A 14,984-nucleotide genomic window follows, 5' to 3' on the forward strand; every position below is an offset into this window, starting at 1 on the left:
ATATGGCATTCAGAGTATCAATCTCAAGAACTCCTTTCTTCTAACTAGTCCCATTGTTCACAGGATTTCTTTCAGAAGTGTACATGAATTGGTTATTTGCAACCATTTCAATCAGTTCTTGAGCTTCAGTAGGCGTCTTCTTCAGATGAAGAGATCCTCCAGAAGAGCTATCCAAAGACATCTTGGACAGTTCAGAGAGACCATTATAGAAAATACCTATGATGCTCCATTCAGAAAGCATATCAGTGGGACACTTTCTGATCAATTGTTTGTATCTTTCCCAAGCTTCATAGAGGGATTCTCCTTCCTTCTGTCTGAAGGTTTGGACTTCCACTCTAAGCTTACTCAATTTTTGAGGTGGAGAGAACTTTGCCAAGAAGGCATTGACTAGCTTTTCCCAAGAGTCCAGACTTTCTTTAGGTTGAGAGTCCAACCATGTTCTAGCTCTGTCTCTTACAGTAAAAGGGAATAGCATAAGTCTGTAGACCTCAGGGTCAACCCCATTAGTCTTGACAGTGTCACAGATTTGCAAGAACTCAGCTAAAAACTGATGAGGATCTTCCAGTGGAAGTCCATGGAACTTGCAATTCTGTTGCATTAGAGAAACTAATTGAGGCTTAAGCTCAAAGTTGTTTGCTCCAATGGCAGGGATAGAGATGCTTCTCCCATAGAAATCGGGAGTAGGTGCAGTGAAGTCACCCAGCACCTTCCTTGCATTGTTGGCATTGTTGTTGTTTTCGGCTGCCATTTGTTCTTCCTCCTTGAAGAGTTCGTTCAGGTGCGCTAAAGAGAGTTGTGCTTTGGCTTCTCTTAGCTTTCTCTTCAAGGTCCTTTCAGGTTCAGGATCAGCCTCAACAAGAATGCCTTTGTCTTTGCTCCTGCTCATAAGAAAGATAAGGGAACAAGAAAATGTGGAATCCTCTATGTCACAGTATAGAGATCCCTTTAGGTGTCAGAGGAAAAGAAGAGTAGAAGACAGGAATGGAAAATTCGAACTTAACAAAGAAGATGGAGTTCGAATTTTGCATTAAGGGATAGTGTTAGTCCATAAATAGAAGGATGTGAGAAGGAGGGAAGTAATTTTCGAAAATTAAGTGAAAAATTTTGAAAACATTTTTGAGAAACATTACTTAATTTTCGAAAATGAAAATGGAAAAGAAATCAAGTGATTTTTGAAAAAGATTTTGAAATTAGAAATCAAAAGGATTTAATTGAAAACTATTTTGAAACAGATGTGGTTAAGAAGATATGATTGATTTAAAAAAAATGTGATTAAGAAGATATGATTTGAAAAACATTTTAAAAAGATTTGATTTGAAAATTAAAAACTTGACTAACAAGAAAAGATATGATTCAAACATTAAACCTTTCTCAACAGAAAAGGTAACATACTTGAAATGTTGAATCAAATCATTAATTGATAGTAAGTATCTTTAAAAATGGAAAGAAATTGGTTTTGAAAAAGATTTGATTGAAAAATTGATTTGGAAAAGATTTGATTTTGAAAAGATTTTGAAAACTTAGAAAAAATTTGATTTGAAAACAAAATCTTCCCTTCTAGCCATCCTGGCGTTAAACGCCCAGAATGGTATCCATTCTGGCGTTTAACGCCCAAAATGCTACCCTTTTGGGCGTTAAACGCCCAACCAGGTACCCTGGCTGGCGTTTAAACGCCAGTCTGTCCTTCTTCACTGGGCGTTTTGAACGCCCAGCTTTTTCTGTGCAATTCCTCTGCTGTATGTTCTGAATCTTCAATTCTCTGTATTATTGACTTGAAAAGACACAAATTAAAAATATTTTTGGATTTTTAATAATAAGGACAAACCAAAATGCAACAAGAATCAAATAACAATGCATGCAAGACACCAAACTTAGCAGTTTGTATACTATTGACACTAACAAAATGAAAATGCATATGAGACACTCAAAACACTCAAGTCAATAGAATTCAAAGATCAGAGCAAGTAAATCATCAAGAACATCTTGAAGATCACTAAGACATATGAATGAATGCATGCAATTGACACCAAACTTAAGATGAGACACTAGACTCAAACAAGAAATATTTTTTTTGATTTTATGATTTTGTAATTTTTTTTTGTGTTTTTCGAAAATTAAGTGGAAAAAGATATCAAAATTCTTAATGAGAATTCCAGGAATCAGTGCAATGCTAGTCTAAGACTCCGGTCCAGGAATTAGACATGGCTTCACAGCCAGCCAAGCTCTCAAAGAAAGCTTCGGTCCAAAACACTAGACATGACCAAAGGTCAGCCAAGCCTTAGCAGATCATTGCTCCAAAAGCAAGATTGATAAGAATCAACAAGCTTTTGTGGTGATAAGTTGAAACTTCGGTCCAATGAAATTAGACATGGCTTCTCAGCCAGCCAGACTTCAACAAATCATCATGAAACTCTAGAATTCATCTTCAAGAATTTCGAAAAAAATAAATACCTAATCTAAGCAACAAGATGAACCGTCAGTTGTCCAACCTTGAACAATCCCGGGCAATAACACCAAAAACTTGATGTTGTTGCCGGATCTTGGCACTGATGTTACCAAAAGCTTGCTCAAAACTAGAACAATCCCCGGCAACGGCGCCAAAAACTTGGTGCGCGAAATTGTGAACAATACTTTTTCACAACTCTCATAATCCCCGGTAATGGCTCCAAAAACGTGGTAGCTCAATACCATGGCATTACACAACTTCGCACAACTAACCAGCAAGTGCACTGGGTCGTCCAAGTAATAAACCTTACGCGAGTAAGGGTCGATCCCACGGAGATTGTTAGTATTGAAGCAAGCTATGGTCATCTTGTAAATCTTAGTCAGGCAAACTCAAATGTATATGGTGATGAACGAAAATAACATAAAAGATAAAGATAGTGATACTTATGTAATTCATTGGTAGGAACTTCAGATAAGCGCATGAAGATGCCTTCCCTTCCGTCTCTCTGCTTTCCTACTGTCTTCATCCAATCCTTCTTACTCCTTTCCATGGCAAGCTTAAGCAAGGGTTTCACCGTTGTCAGTGGCTACCTCCCATCCTCTCAGTGAAAGCGATTGCATATGCTCTGTCACAGCATAGCGGAATTCATCTGTCGGTTCTCAATCAGGCCGGAATAGAATCCAGTGATTCTTTTGCGTCTGTCACTAACGCCCCGCCCTCAGGAGTTTGAAGCACGTCACAGTCATTCAGTCATTGAATCCTACTCAGAATACCACAGACAAGGTTAGACCTTCCGGATTCTCTTGAATGCCGCCATCAGTTCTTGCCTATACCACGAAGACTCTGATCTCACGGAATGGTTGGCTCGTTTGTCAGACGAGCACTCGGTTGTCAGGCGATCAACCATGCATCGTGCAATCAGGAATCCAAGAGATATTCACTAGGGCCTTGATCGCTTGTAGAACAAGAGTGGTTGTCAGTCACCTTGTTCATGGGTGAGAATGATGATGAGTGTCACGGGTCATCACATTTATCAAGTTGAAGAACAAGTGATATCTTGGACAAAGAACAAGCGGAATTGAATGGAAGAACAATAGTAATTACATTAATACTCGAGGTACAGCAGAGCTCCACACCTTAATCTATGGTGTGTAGAAACTCCACCGTTGAAAATACATAAGCATGAGGTCTAGGCATGGCCGAATGGCCAGCCTCCCAATGATCTAAGATAGCATAAAAATGAAGATAGCTACCAAAGTCCTCTAATACAATAGTAAAAGGTCCTACTTATAAGAACTAGTAGCCTAAGGTGTACAGAAATGAGTAAATGACATAAAAATCCACTTCCGGGCCCACTTGGTGTGTGCTTGGGCTGAGCAATGAAGCAAATTTCGTGCAGAGACTCCTCTTGGAGTTAAACGCCAGCTTTAGTGCCAGTTTGGGCGTTTAACTCCCATTTGGGTGCCAGTTCCAGCGTTTAACGCTGGGATTTCTTGAGGTGACTTTGAACGCCGGTTTGGGCCATCAAATCTTGGGCAAAGTATGGACTATCATATATTGCTGGAAAGCCCAGGATGTCTACTTTCCAAAGCCGTTGAGAGTGCGCCAATTGGGCTTCTGTAGCTCCAGAAAATCCACTTCGAGTGCAGGGAGGTCAGAATCCAACAGCATCTGTAGTCCTTTTTGGTCTCCGAATCAGATTTTTGCTCAGGTCCCTCAATTTCAGCCAGAAAATACCTGAAATCACAGAAAAATACACAAACTCATAGTAAAGTCCAGAAAAGTGAATTTTAACTAAAAACTAATAAAAATATACTAAAAACTAACTAGATCATAACAAAAACATACTAAAAACAATGCCAAAAAGTATACAAATTATCCGCTCATCAGATGTAAATCTACTTATTCATTAGTCTTGTCTAAAAATATTTTTTTTCTTTTTTTTATAACTTTTTATTAGAAAAATTATTTTACAATTAAAAAGTATTATTATTATTATTATTATTATTATTATTATTATTATTATTATTATTATGAGTTGATGGTTTAATAGGACAAATAAAAATGGAGGACTTTTTATTATGTGTGAGCACAATATTCGCTAAAGAAATGGCTTCTACCTCTCAATTCTCTTCACTAGAACATGTAATTTCTATTGCTAGAGACATATGATTTAATAATCTTAATGTTAGTTGTTGGTTGGAGGCTATATCAGCACGCTCTTGTTTCAACCAATATTTGGCAACGACGACTAAATTTAGCATGCAGGTTTGCACAGTAATGCTACCTTTAAAATTTTTTATTTACTATGAGTAATATGTATTAACTTAATATATGCTATTCTAGTTGCTCCAATGATATTTTTATTGTAAAATTGAAACTTGCAAATGGAGAGCAAAGTACAATAAAAAAATGTGGATATACTTTTGTAACATGTGCATCTGGAAAAAACTTTAAAGACATACTTGTTAAATTGAAGGTAAATAAATAAATCTCTAAAACAGAAAGTCCATAATTTTTTTATGGTGTCTTTTACATAAAAAATCATGAACTATATTTTGTATTGTGTAAACATGCTATACGAACAAATATCTTGTTAAGTTAGATATTGAATCACAGGAGAAAATGAAAATTATAGAATTGCACTTTACAGAATTCTTTTTACAAGAGAGAACAAATATACTCTAAAATTATTAACCAAATTGCTATAACTAGTCCTAATAAGGCATATGGTACTTGTTATTTATTTTGTTTGGTCTTGAAAAATGTCTTAACATTTTAACGTACATTTTTTTTCTAAATTAGCATTTAATTAAACTTGAAAATTCTTACTTATGACTTGGGTAGACTTACATGATTTTATGCATGTTGAAATTTTTAGAGTTAGCTGAAAATTCAGACAAAATAGTTAATGGTATTTCAGATGGAGCAAAGATTGAGACACGTGACAATTTAGCTATGGTCACCTCCCTTAAAACTGACATTGCCATGCATTTTGATCTAAATAAGATTTCGGAAGAAGACAATAGAACTTTAGATAGACAACAACTAAAATATGATGTACGTGTTGTAGATAGTGGTTCAATATGAACAAAAAGCTATAGTTTGGAAATGATTTATTATATACTCTAGCACGTGAAGCATGTAGAATCATGATAGAATATTTTTTGCCAGGTCAATATATATGATGTTTCAAAGGAAATTTGATCTGAACAAAGCACTAGTAATTGATGATGTAATAGACTTGCTGATATTTGATTTTAAGACTTGGGTTGATTTATCTAATTTTGATGGTTAGGATCGTAGTATTAGATATTTCTCTATGGTACAAATATTTTAGTGAGGTTAAGTAAGATGCAACTTGAAAGAAGTCTTAATTTATGCTTAATTGAATTTTGTTTTATTTTTATGAATTCATTCTAGAGGATGACTTAATTTTCTTTTAAATTTATCTCTAAATGCAAACTTAAAAGATCTTATACTAAAAGAGCAAATTTAATTACTAAATTTGTTTACACGATTAAAAAATTTTAAATATTATTTCGAATTATTTTGTTTAAGGTCATTTTTGATATTTTTTGCAACAACTTTTATTTTGTGAAATTGCACTATAAATTCAAAAAGAAACAACATAGGACATTATAATTTAAACAAAACCATCGCTAAATAAGCTAAATTAGCAAAGTTGTGACAAATCCGTCACTAAATTTAAACAAAGTTGGTAGCGAAAACACTTTGCTGTACTAGCTGCAGCAAAATGTCCTTTTGGCAGCGGTTTGGGTCACTGCCAAACCGCCACTAAATCTTCGCTACATCACAGCACCGAGCTAATTTGGGGCAGTAACCACTGCTTAAATTGCTTTTTGCAGCGGTTTCGGTGAACTGCCACAAAATGTTTGCATCTATCTACTGGATTTGTTGTAGTGGCGGATGAACATATAGTGATGATTATGAGGATGGAGATGATATAGGTTGCATTTGGTTCTGAGAACAGGACAAGACAAGACACTAAGAACAAGACACAAAGGACAGAAACACAAAAATTAGTGTTCTTGTATTTTCTCGGTGATAAACTAGAAAAAATTATGAAAGTTTAATTTATTCTCATTTTTTTCATTCAAAAAATTTGGGAAGAAAAATATAATAAAAAATATAATTATGAAAAATTAAAAAATATATATATAATAAAAAAAATGAAAAGTTATATCTCTTGTTAGTGTCTTTTTGTCCTTTCTATCAAGATGAATACAAAATACACTAATGTATTTAGTGTCTCTAATCACAATATTTCTATTCATGTCTCATATGTCAAATACAATTTTATATTTCTGTGTCCTTATTTCAGTATGTTGTACTTGTAAAAAGAATTAATTATATGTTCACTATCAAAAATAAATTAAAAAGGTAAGATTAAAATTATTTTAAATTAAAATAAATTAAATATCATGAATATTTTTAAAACATTTTAAAAAGTTTTAAGATAAAAAATATAATTTACCATTTTTTAATTCAATTTTTAAGGATGTGTTTGAGATTGATTTTGTGACTAATATACTAGGGACAAATTAGTGACCTAAAAGTTAGCGACTAAATTATCAGTCTCAAAATTAGCGAAAAAAGATGGGTAGCTACTAGCTAGTAATATTTGACAACACCATCAATTCAAATAATTGGTTGCTCAATGCTCAAAGTTAATTGCTAAATCAATCCTTCAAAAACTTTGGCGGCACCAAAGATATAGTTATTCGCCTATCATTTGCTAAATTAGTAGTTAAAGGTCTTGGCAATCGATTTGGCTTAAAATCAGTCACCAAATTATTGTTCAATATCCACATATTTCTTAAAATGAAGTTTTATTATTGTCTTCTTAAAAATACTTTTAGTAATCCTTTAAATTAAAGCATTTTCTTTGTACGAATTATTAATTGGTTCAGATCAATGAATGTCTCAAATTCCATTTGTATGAATCGAACGGGAAAAAAAATACGGACAGAGTATTTAGTATCAAAAATTAGTTTAAGTTAAACTAATTGGAATCTGATACATATAATACTTACAACGGCAGCAATTTAAAAGAAAATATAACTCTTGGATTGGAGCGGTTATTTATTTATTTTTTGCTTTTGGTATATATACCTAGAGAGGTTGTTTGTTTGTGCGTCAGAATTTCCAATTTTGGTAATATTGAAAGTTTTAAATACATATGGAAAAGTCAAATTGATTTGTTCTTGCCGACATCCAAAATTTCATGGATGGAACTGTGTGGGAAATGGGGATCCCAAATTTCATGTCACGTGGGAAACATTCGCTTCCGCTCCTCTATATGTCACGTGACAATTTATGTGGTATTAATATATTTATATTTTATTTTAAAAAAATAATATTATTACTCCTATTTTTGATAATGTTATTTACATGTGATTACACATGATTTGTTTACCCTACATATTTACATGAATTTATAATAATAAGGAATGGGAGTGATCATGATAATATTCATTCTCTTATTTAATAATTAAAATGTAGTTGTATATTTATAATTAATTGATTCACCATTGGAATTATAAATGTACTACAGTATCTTCTATTTTATATAATCAATCTGTTTTAAAAAGAATGTTTTAGAATTACATAATATAAATTAAAAAGTATTCTGTGTTCATAATATTTAATGTTACAAAGTTAAAAATAAACCAGACAGAAAAAATTAAAAATATTAGGAACAGTAGTAATTTAATACAAATAATATAATATAATATTTTTTAATATTATATCAATAATAAAAATAATGTATGAGATATACCTGAAATGAGTTGTATGTAAGTAGATTGGTAAAAAAGGTCGACGATGGTGGCGAATACGCTTAAAATATTTTCACATTAATTTTAGAATGATAATTGAATACTTGTAAGAGACTTAAGTCAGCAAGAATTTAAGCAATAAATTTAAAGATGATCTAGATATTTATAAACGAATTAGATAACAAAACATAGTCTTACCTGAAAATAATTTTACTGATGGTAGGTGATTATCCTTTTATTATTGGTGATACTTACGCAGAGTGAATAGCTAAACTTCTTCTATCTATGTAATTGAAGCAGTAGTAGAGGAACTTTTTTACTTTCTCCCCAAGTTGGGTCAAATTCAGGTCTTGGAATTCGTTTTTGATGCAGATCGAATACCAGTATCGATTATTAGTTACATCCAATCTTACTAAATAGGCCAGGTTGGGTTTTACTTACTAGATTAGGGGATCTCTCTTTGCTTTTGTTGGGCTTTTTATAATAGTTCAATTTTGTAAATATAGCTATGAACAAATCTATGAAACACGAATATTTTATTGGGTTATCATGTCAATGCGTCAGACATATTTTTAATACGACACTTATCCTGCATTCGTTTGATATGCGTATCTTTTTTATTTAACCGTGTCTTGATAAAAAATAACGAACTTTCCTAGATACGGTTAGACACATTTAAATTTCATCGCATATCAGCGTATCCAACTTTATTCTTAACTTGTATTTTTGAAATGAATTTAGAAATAATATATTATTATTTATTAAAATAAAAATTATTTTAAATACTTTATATAATTAAAAAAATTAAAATTAGTTTAAATATTAATTTATATTTGACTATCAATTAAATATTAAAATATTATTACAATTTATTTAAAAAGTATTATATATATATATATATATATATATATATATATATATATATATATCGTGTTTTCGTATTTAGTAAAAGATTAAAACAGTGTGTTCATGTATCTTATATTATATTATGTTCTATATTTATGTCAGTATCCACATTAGTATCTGTACTTTATAATAAAAATCATAGTTATAAAATCGAATCGGACTAATCGGTTCGACTGAAAAATCAATAAAACCGATTTAGTTGATTCTTTATAACATTTGAAAAAGAGAGTCGATCAAAACCGATAAAAATCAATCGAAACCGGTGAGAATTAGTGCAAACCGGTCTAATTGAATCGATCTGTTGTGAAAATTTTTCAAAATGTTAAAGTTAAGGTTCGAACCAAGAACCTCGGTATTACCACCTCTTTTACTTATCACCCAACCATCTATTATATATGACAAATAATAATTATATACATAATTATATAAATATCTAATTTAATTTAATTTTTTATTTTCTATTTTTTGAATTAATTATGTGTCATTTTTAATATAAATATAAATTTTACTAAATTTATTAATTTGTTTGATCTATTTCAATGTTAGTATTGTGATTAAGATTATTTATTTCATGTTAGTGTTAAAATTTACTGATATTATAGTTAAATGATAGACTTTGTAAATTAATTGCTATTCGTATTGTGTCAAATTAAGATAAAATTATAGTAGTATTGATAAATTTTATGTTTTACTATTAGTTATCTTTAAAATTTGAGACTTCATTTTTTATAAAATGTTAGTAAATATATATTTTAAATTTTAATTTTAAATTTTTTATTATTTTACGTGAGACCGATTTTACCAATTCAACTAATAATTTATCGGTTAAATTAATAAATTAGTAAATTAGTAACTTCATCGGTTTAATCACCAATTCAATTCTGACAACCATGATAAAAACAAATACATTTAAAAAGAAATAATACCACACCCATCAATAGTTTAAACATTAAACTACAAATACGATTAATATTATGAAACGGATGGACAGAGTAATCAATAATTCTTAGTGATGGTTAATGCACTTTCATAACCTACTTAATGTGCATGTTTGGGCGTCATTATTTTGTTAAAATTTTTTTTTTAATGAAAAAAATCTTTTTTAATTTTTTAACGTGTTTGACAAATTTCAAGTAGTAAAAGTAAAAGTACTAGTAAAATAAAAAAAAGATCTTTTTTGAAAAGCTGTAATTTACATCTTTTTTTTAAAAGATCTTTTTTTCTTAAAAAGAAGATGTTTTTCATGTAATAAATAAACAAAAAAGTACTTTTATATTGTTATATCCAAATATAATTGATAAATAAAAAGATCTTTTTACATGAAATATCCAAATATACAATTACTTTTACTTCTCTATAAGATCTTTTAAAAAAAGATAACTCGAAAAAAGATCTTTTCTTAAAAGTTTACCCAAACAAGTCCTTATCTTGGTGTCTCACTGCACTTTTAATTTATTTTTGATGGCCGCGTATAGATAATACTAATACACTTTTGTATTGAATTTTTTTATATAAATAAAATAAATATTTTATATACCAAAATAAACGTAATATTAGATAATTTTATGTATTTAGATAATCACATCTCATATACAATGCATAGAGGAAAGATTAAGGCATATACGTCCGAGACATGTAACATTTGCGTTTGGCTTAGTTCCAGGTGCAATTGATATGTGTAATCTTGCCCAATATATATATATCGGATGCAATATGTGTTTATTCATTTTGGAGACGCATATGAGATATGTAAAAATTTAAATAATTGCATATATTCTAACAATATTTATTTGGATTGTATTAGTTTGATATCTTTATTCGGATGTTGTGGTTCCAAGATGATAAACACATATTTACACCACACCTAACATACGTTTTTTTTTCGCAACATTACACATTGCAACTTGCAAGGATAATATCCGGAATCTAATTATTCCTAAGATCATCTACTCATGTAAATAACGTTATTATATTTTTTATCTCTTAAATTTACTAACATTCATAAAATAAAGGAGCACCTCTTAATTTTTATAATACAATTTTTATTATTTAAAACACACTTAATATATAAGACATATATATCTTTATATAGACAAAATTTTATATTAAAAATTCATAATTTTACTAACTTTATAATACACATACTTATCCAATTTTGCTTCTTACTTTAACTTTTTAAATAAGTAACTTATTGTAATTTTTAGTACATTTTGAAAATTCTTCAAGCTTAGTCATCAATCTTAAAACTTCCAATACAATTTATGATTCTTCTAATATGGAAATGATGAGTACAATTTGTATTCAATTTCAATTCAATTTGATTTTGAACTGCTTCTATTGTAGAGAGTGCTACTACTAGTTATTTCTTTTACGACCATAAAATTGCACCAGAACCAAGATGAAATGCAAACCTTGAAGTACTTTTTCTTGTTTCTATATCTCCGACCCAATCACTATCAATGTAGCCAACAAGGTTTATTTCATTAGTATTCTCATAATAAATTCCCTCATTTAAAGTACCTTTGATATATCGAAGAATTCTTTTTGCCGCTTGCAAATGGTTGGTACAAGACTCCTCCATAAATCTGCTAAGCAAACCAACTCCAAACACAATATCTAGTCTAGTCGCAGATTTATCACGAACACTTTTTATTGGACACCTGGTTAAAACATGAATTGCTGTTGCGACTGCTTCTGTCCAAAATTCTTTAGGCATTTGTTTTGACTTGAGCATACATCTGACCATATGCATGATGGTTCTATTTTTTCTTTCAGCAACTCCATTTTATTGAGGAGTATATCTAGTTGTTAGTTGATGTTAAATTCTGTATTGCTTAAAGTATTCTGAACACACAAGATATTCTATTCCTCTGTCTGTTATGAGAATTTTGATTTTACAGCCACTTTGTTTTTCGACAAATGCTTTAAATGTTTTAAAGACATCACATGCTTTGGATTTCTGCTTCAGAAAGTATACCCATGTATTATGTATATCTACTAAAATCATCAATAAAAGTCATAAAATCTCTACTACCACCGTTGTTTGGAACTTCAACAAAACAGAGATCTGAATGCACAATTTCAAGTAATCTTCTGGCTCTCCATGACTTTCCTGTAGGGAATGGATCTCTTTGCTTCTTTTCCAGTTGACAAATCTCACAAACACAATTGGGAATATGAACTCGTGGTAGACTAGAAACAAGTCCTTTTCTTGACAAATAATTTAGGCCAGGAAAATAAAAATGTCCAAACCGCATATGCCACAGTCAGTTATCATCAAGTATCACAAAACTCATGCAAGAGGGATTAACATGTTGAATTTTTAACGGAAACATTCTGTTTGAAGTCATCTTTACTTTATCTATGAACCTTCCGTTGTTGTCAAATACAGTGCAATATCCACGATAAGTTATCATCTTATATCCCTTCTCAGATAATTGCCCCATACTCAGTAAATTGTAATCAAGTTCAGGAGCATAGAAAATACCAAAAATATAACTCAGAGAACCTTCTTTCAATCTAATTGGTATGTGCCCTTTTCCTTCAATAGGGAACTTTGTACTATTGTCAAACTTCAATAATAGTTTAATTGAATCATCTAGTGAAGAAAATAAATCCTTTTTACCAGACATATGATTACTGCAAGCATTATCCAAGTATCATATATTTTCACCTTTAGCACATGAATTACTTGTAAAAAATAAAGTTTGAGTACCCAGATTATCATTAGTATTTTGATGTTGATTTTCTGCAATGTGTGCTTAATTGTTATTCACCATTACACAATTGGGAATATGAACTCGTGGTAGACTAGAAACAAGTCTTTTTCTTGACAAATAATTTAGGCCAGAAAAATAAAAATGTCCAAACCGCATATGCCACAGCCAGTTATCATCAAGTATCACAGAACTCATTCAAGAGGGATTAACATGTTAAATTTTTAACAAAAATATTCTATTTGAAGTCATCTTTGCTTTATCTATGAACCTTCTGTTGTTGTCAAACACAGTGCAATATCCACGATAAGTTATCATCTTATATTCCTTCTCAGATAATTGCCCCATACTCAGTAAATTGTAATCAAGTTCATGAACATAGAAAACATCAGAAATATAACTCAGAGAACCATCTTTCAATCTAATTGGTATGTGCCCTTTTTCTTTAACAGGAATCTTTGTACTCTTGCCAAACTTCAATAATAGTTTAACTGAATCATCTAGTGAAGAAAATAATTCCTTTCTACCAGACATATGATTACTGCAAGCATTATCCAAGTACCATATATTTTCACCTTCAGCACATGAATTACTTGTAAAAAATAAAGTCCGAGTACCCGGATTATCATTAGTATTTTGATTCTGATTTTCTGCAATTCGTGCTTAATTGTTATTCACCATTTTGAATCTGCAATCTACTGCTTTGTGTCCATATTTTTCACAATGAAAGTAGTTGAAATTGATTCTTTCTTGATAAAAATTGCCTCGACCTCTTCCTCGGTTGACAGGCTTGAAATTCGCTCCACCTCTTCCTTGATTAGGTGGTGTAAAATTATTATAACTTCCTTGGTTGTAATTCCCACGACCTCTACGTTTGAAACTTTCTCTGCCTCTATTTGAAAATTAAAACTATGACCTCGTCCTTCTTGTGTATGACTTGATTCTGCAACATTGTTTAAATTCACTTGGCTTTTCAGGGCTTCTTCGGTTGATTTTTCTGACTTCTCCAGTATTCTACTGATGTGACTTTTCATGGTTCCTTGTAACTCTGCAATCGTCATGGTATCTATATCATGTGACTCTGGCATCATGGTCACGACATGGTCATACTTCATCGGCATGATGTGAAGAATTTTCTCCACCACTTTACTATCGGGCATATCTTCTCCATAGACTCTCATTTTATTGACAAGGTCTGTAACACGAGTAAAATATTGCTCAACGATTTCTGAGCTAGACATCTCATACCTTTTTTATTCTATTCTGAAAGACTGTAGCTTTGCTTTCTGAGCTTTATCTACGCCTTTATATGACAGCTTCAACGTGTTCCATGATTCTTTTGCATTTTTGGCATTTGCTATTTTGCCAAACACCATATAATCTACACCTTGGTGAATTTGAGATAGTGCCAATTGATCTCTCTTCTGTTGGGCAGCATCTGCTCCTTCTTGCAAAGCCGGTTTAATAAAATTCCACAGGTTCTGGGTCTTCAAATGGGTAGACATCAAAGTCTCTCAATAACTATAATCAAGTTTTTCATCTAACTTGGTACCAGACCACACAATATTAAAAGTGTTTGTCATACTGACTCTACGAATGAACAACTATGCGAGAACTCTCTCACACCTCACAAACACTCAAACACCAGGTGTTGGATTAACCAACTCTGATGCCAAATGCAAGTATAATACCCACAACCTAATTGGCTCTAAGATCACTCACTCATATAAATGACACTATTATATTTTTCATTTCTCAAACTCACTAACACTCATCTCATAACACAATTTTTATTATTTGGAACACACTCAATACATAAGGCATATGTACCTTTATATAGACAAAGTTTCATACTAAAATTCATGATTCTACTAGCTTTATAATATACATACTTATCCAATTTTGCTTCTTACTTTAACTTTTTAAACAAGTAATTTCTTCTTGTAATTTCTTGCACATCTTAAAAATTCTTCAAGCTTAGTCATCAATCTTAAAGCTTCTAATGCAATTCATGATTCTTCTACTATGAAAGTGATGAGTGCAACTTATATTTAATTCTAATTCAATTTGATTTTGAACTTTTTCAATGTTCTAGTATATTATAATTATACTACT

The 14,984-nt window shown here is 31.1% G+C and overlaps 1 non-coding gene across 1 annotated transcript; it reads left to right on the top strand.

Moving 5' to 3' along the window:
• Positions 1-235: 235 nt before the first annotated feature.
• On the top strand, positions 236-343 carry LOC112799023 (small nucleolar RNA R71). Its single transcript, XR_003200613.1, has one exon. It is a non-coding gene; the product is annotated as a small nucleolar RNA R71 (small nucleolar RNA).
• The last annotated feature ends 14,641 nt before the right edge of the window (positions 344-14,984 follow it).

This window comes from Arachis hypogaea, chromosome 4, assembly GCF_003086295.3.
Source record: "Arachis hypogaea cultivar Tifrunner chromosome 4, arahy.Tifrunner.gnm2.J5K5, whole genome shotgun sequence".
Lineage (NCBI taxonomy): Eukaryota > Viridiplantae > Streptophyta > Magnoliopsida > Fabales > Fabaceae > Arachis > Arachis hypogaea.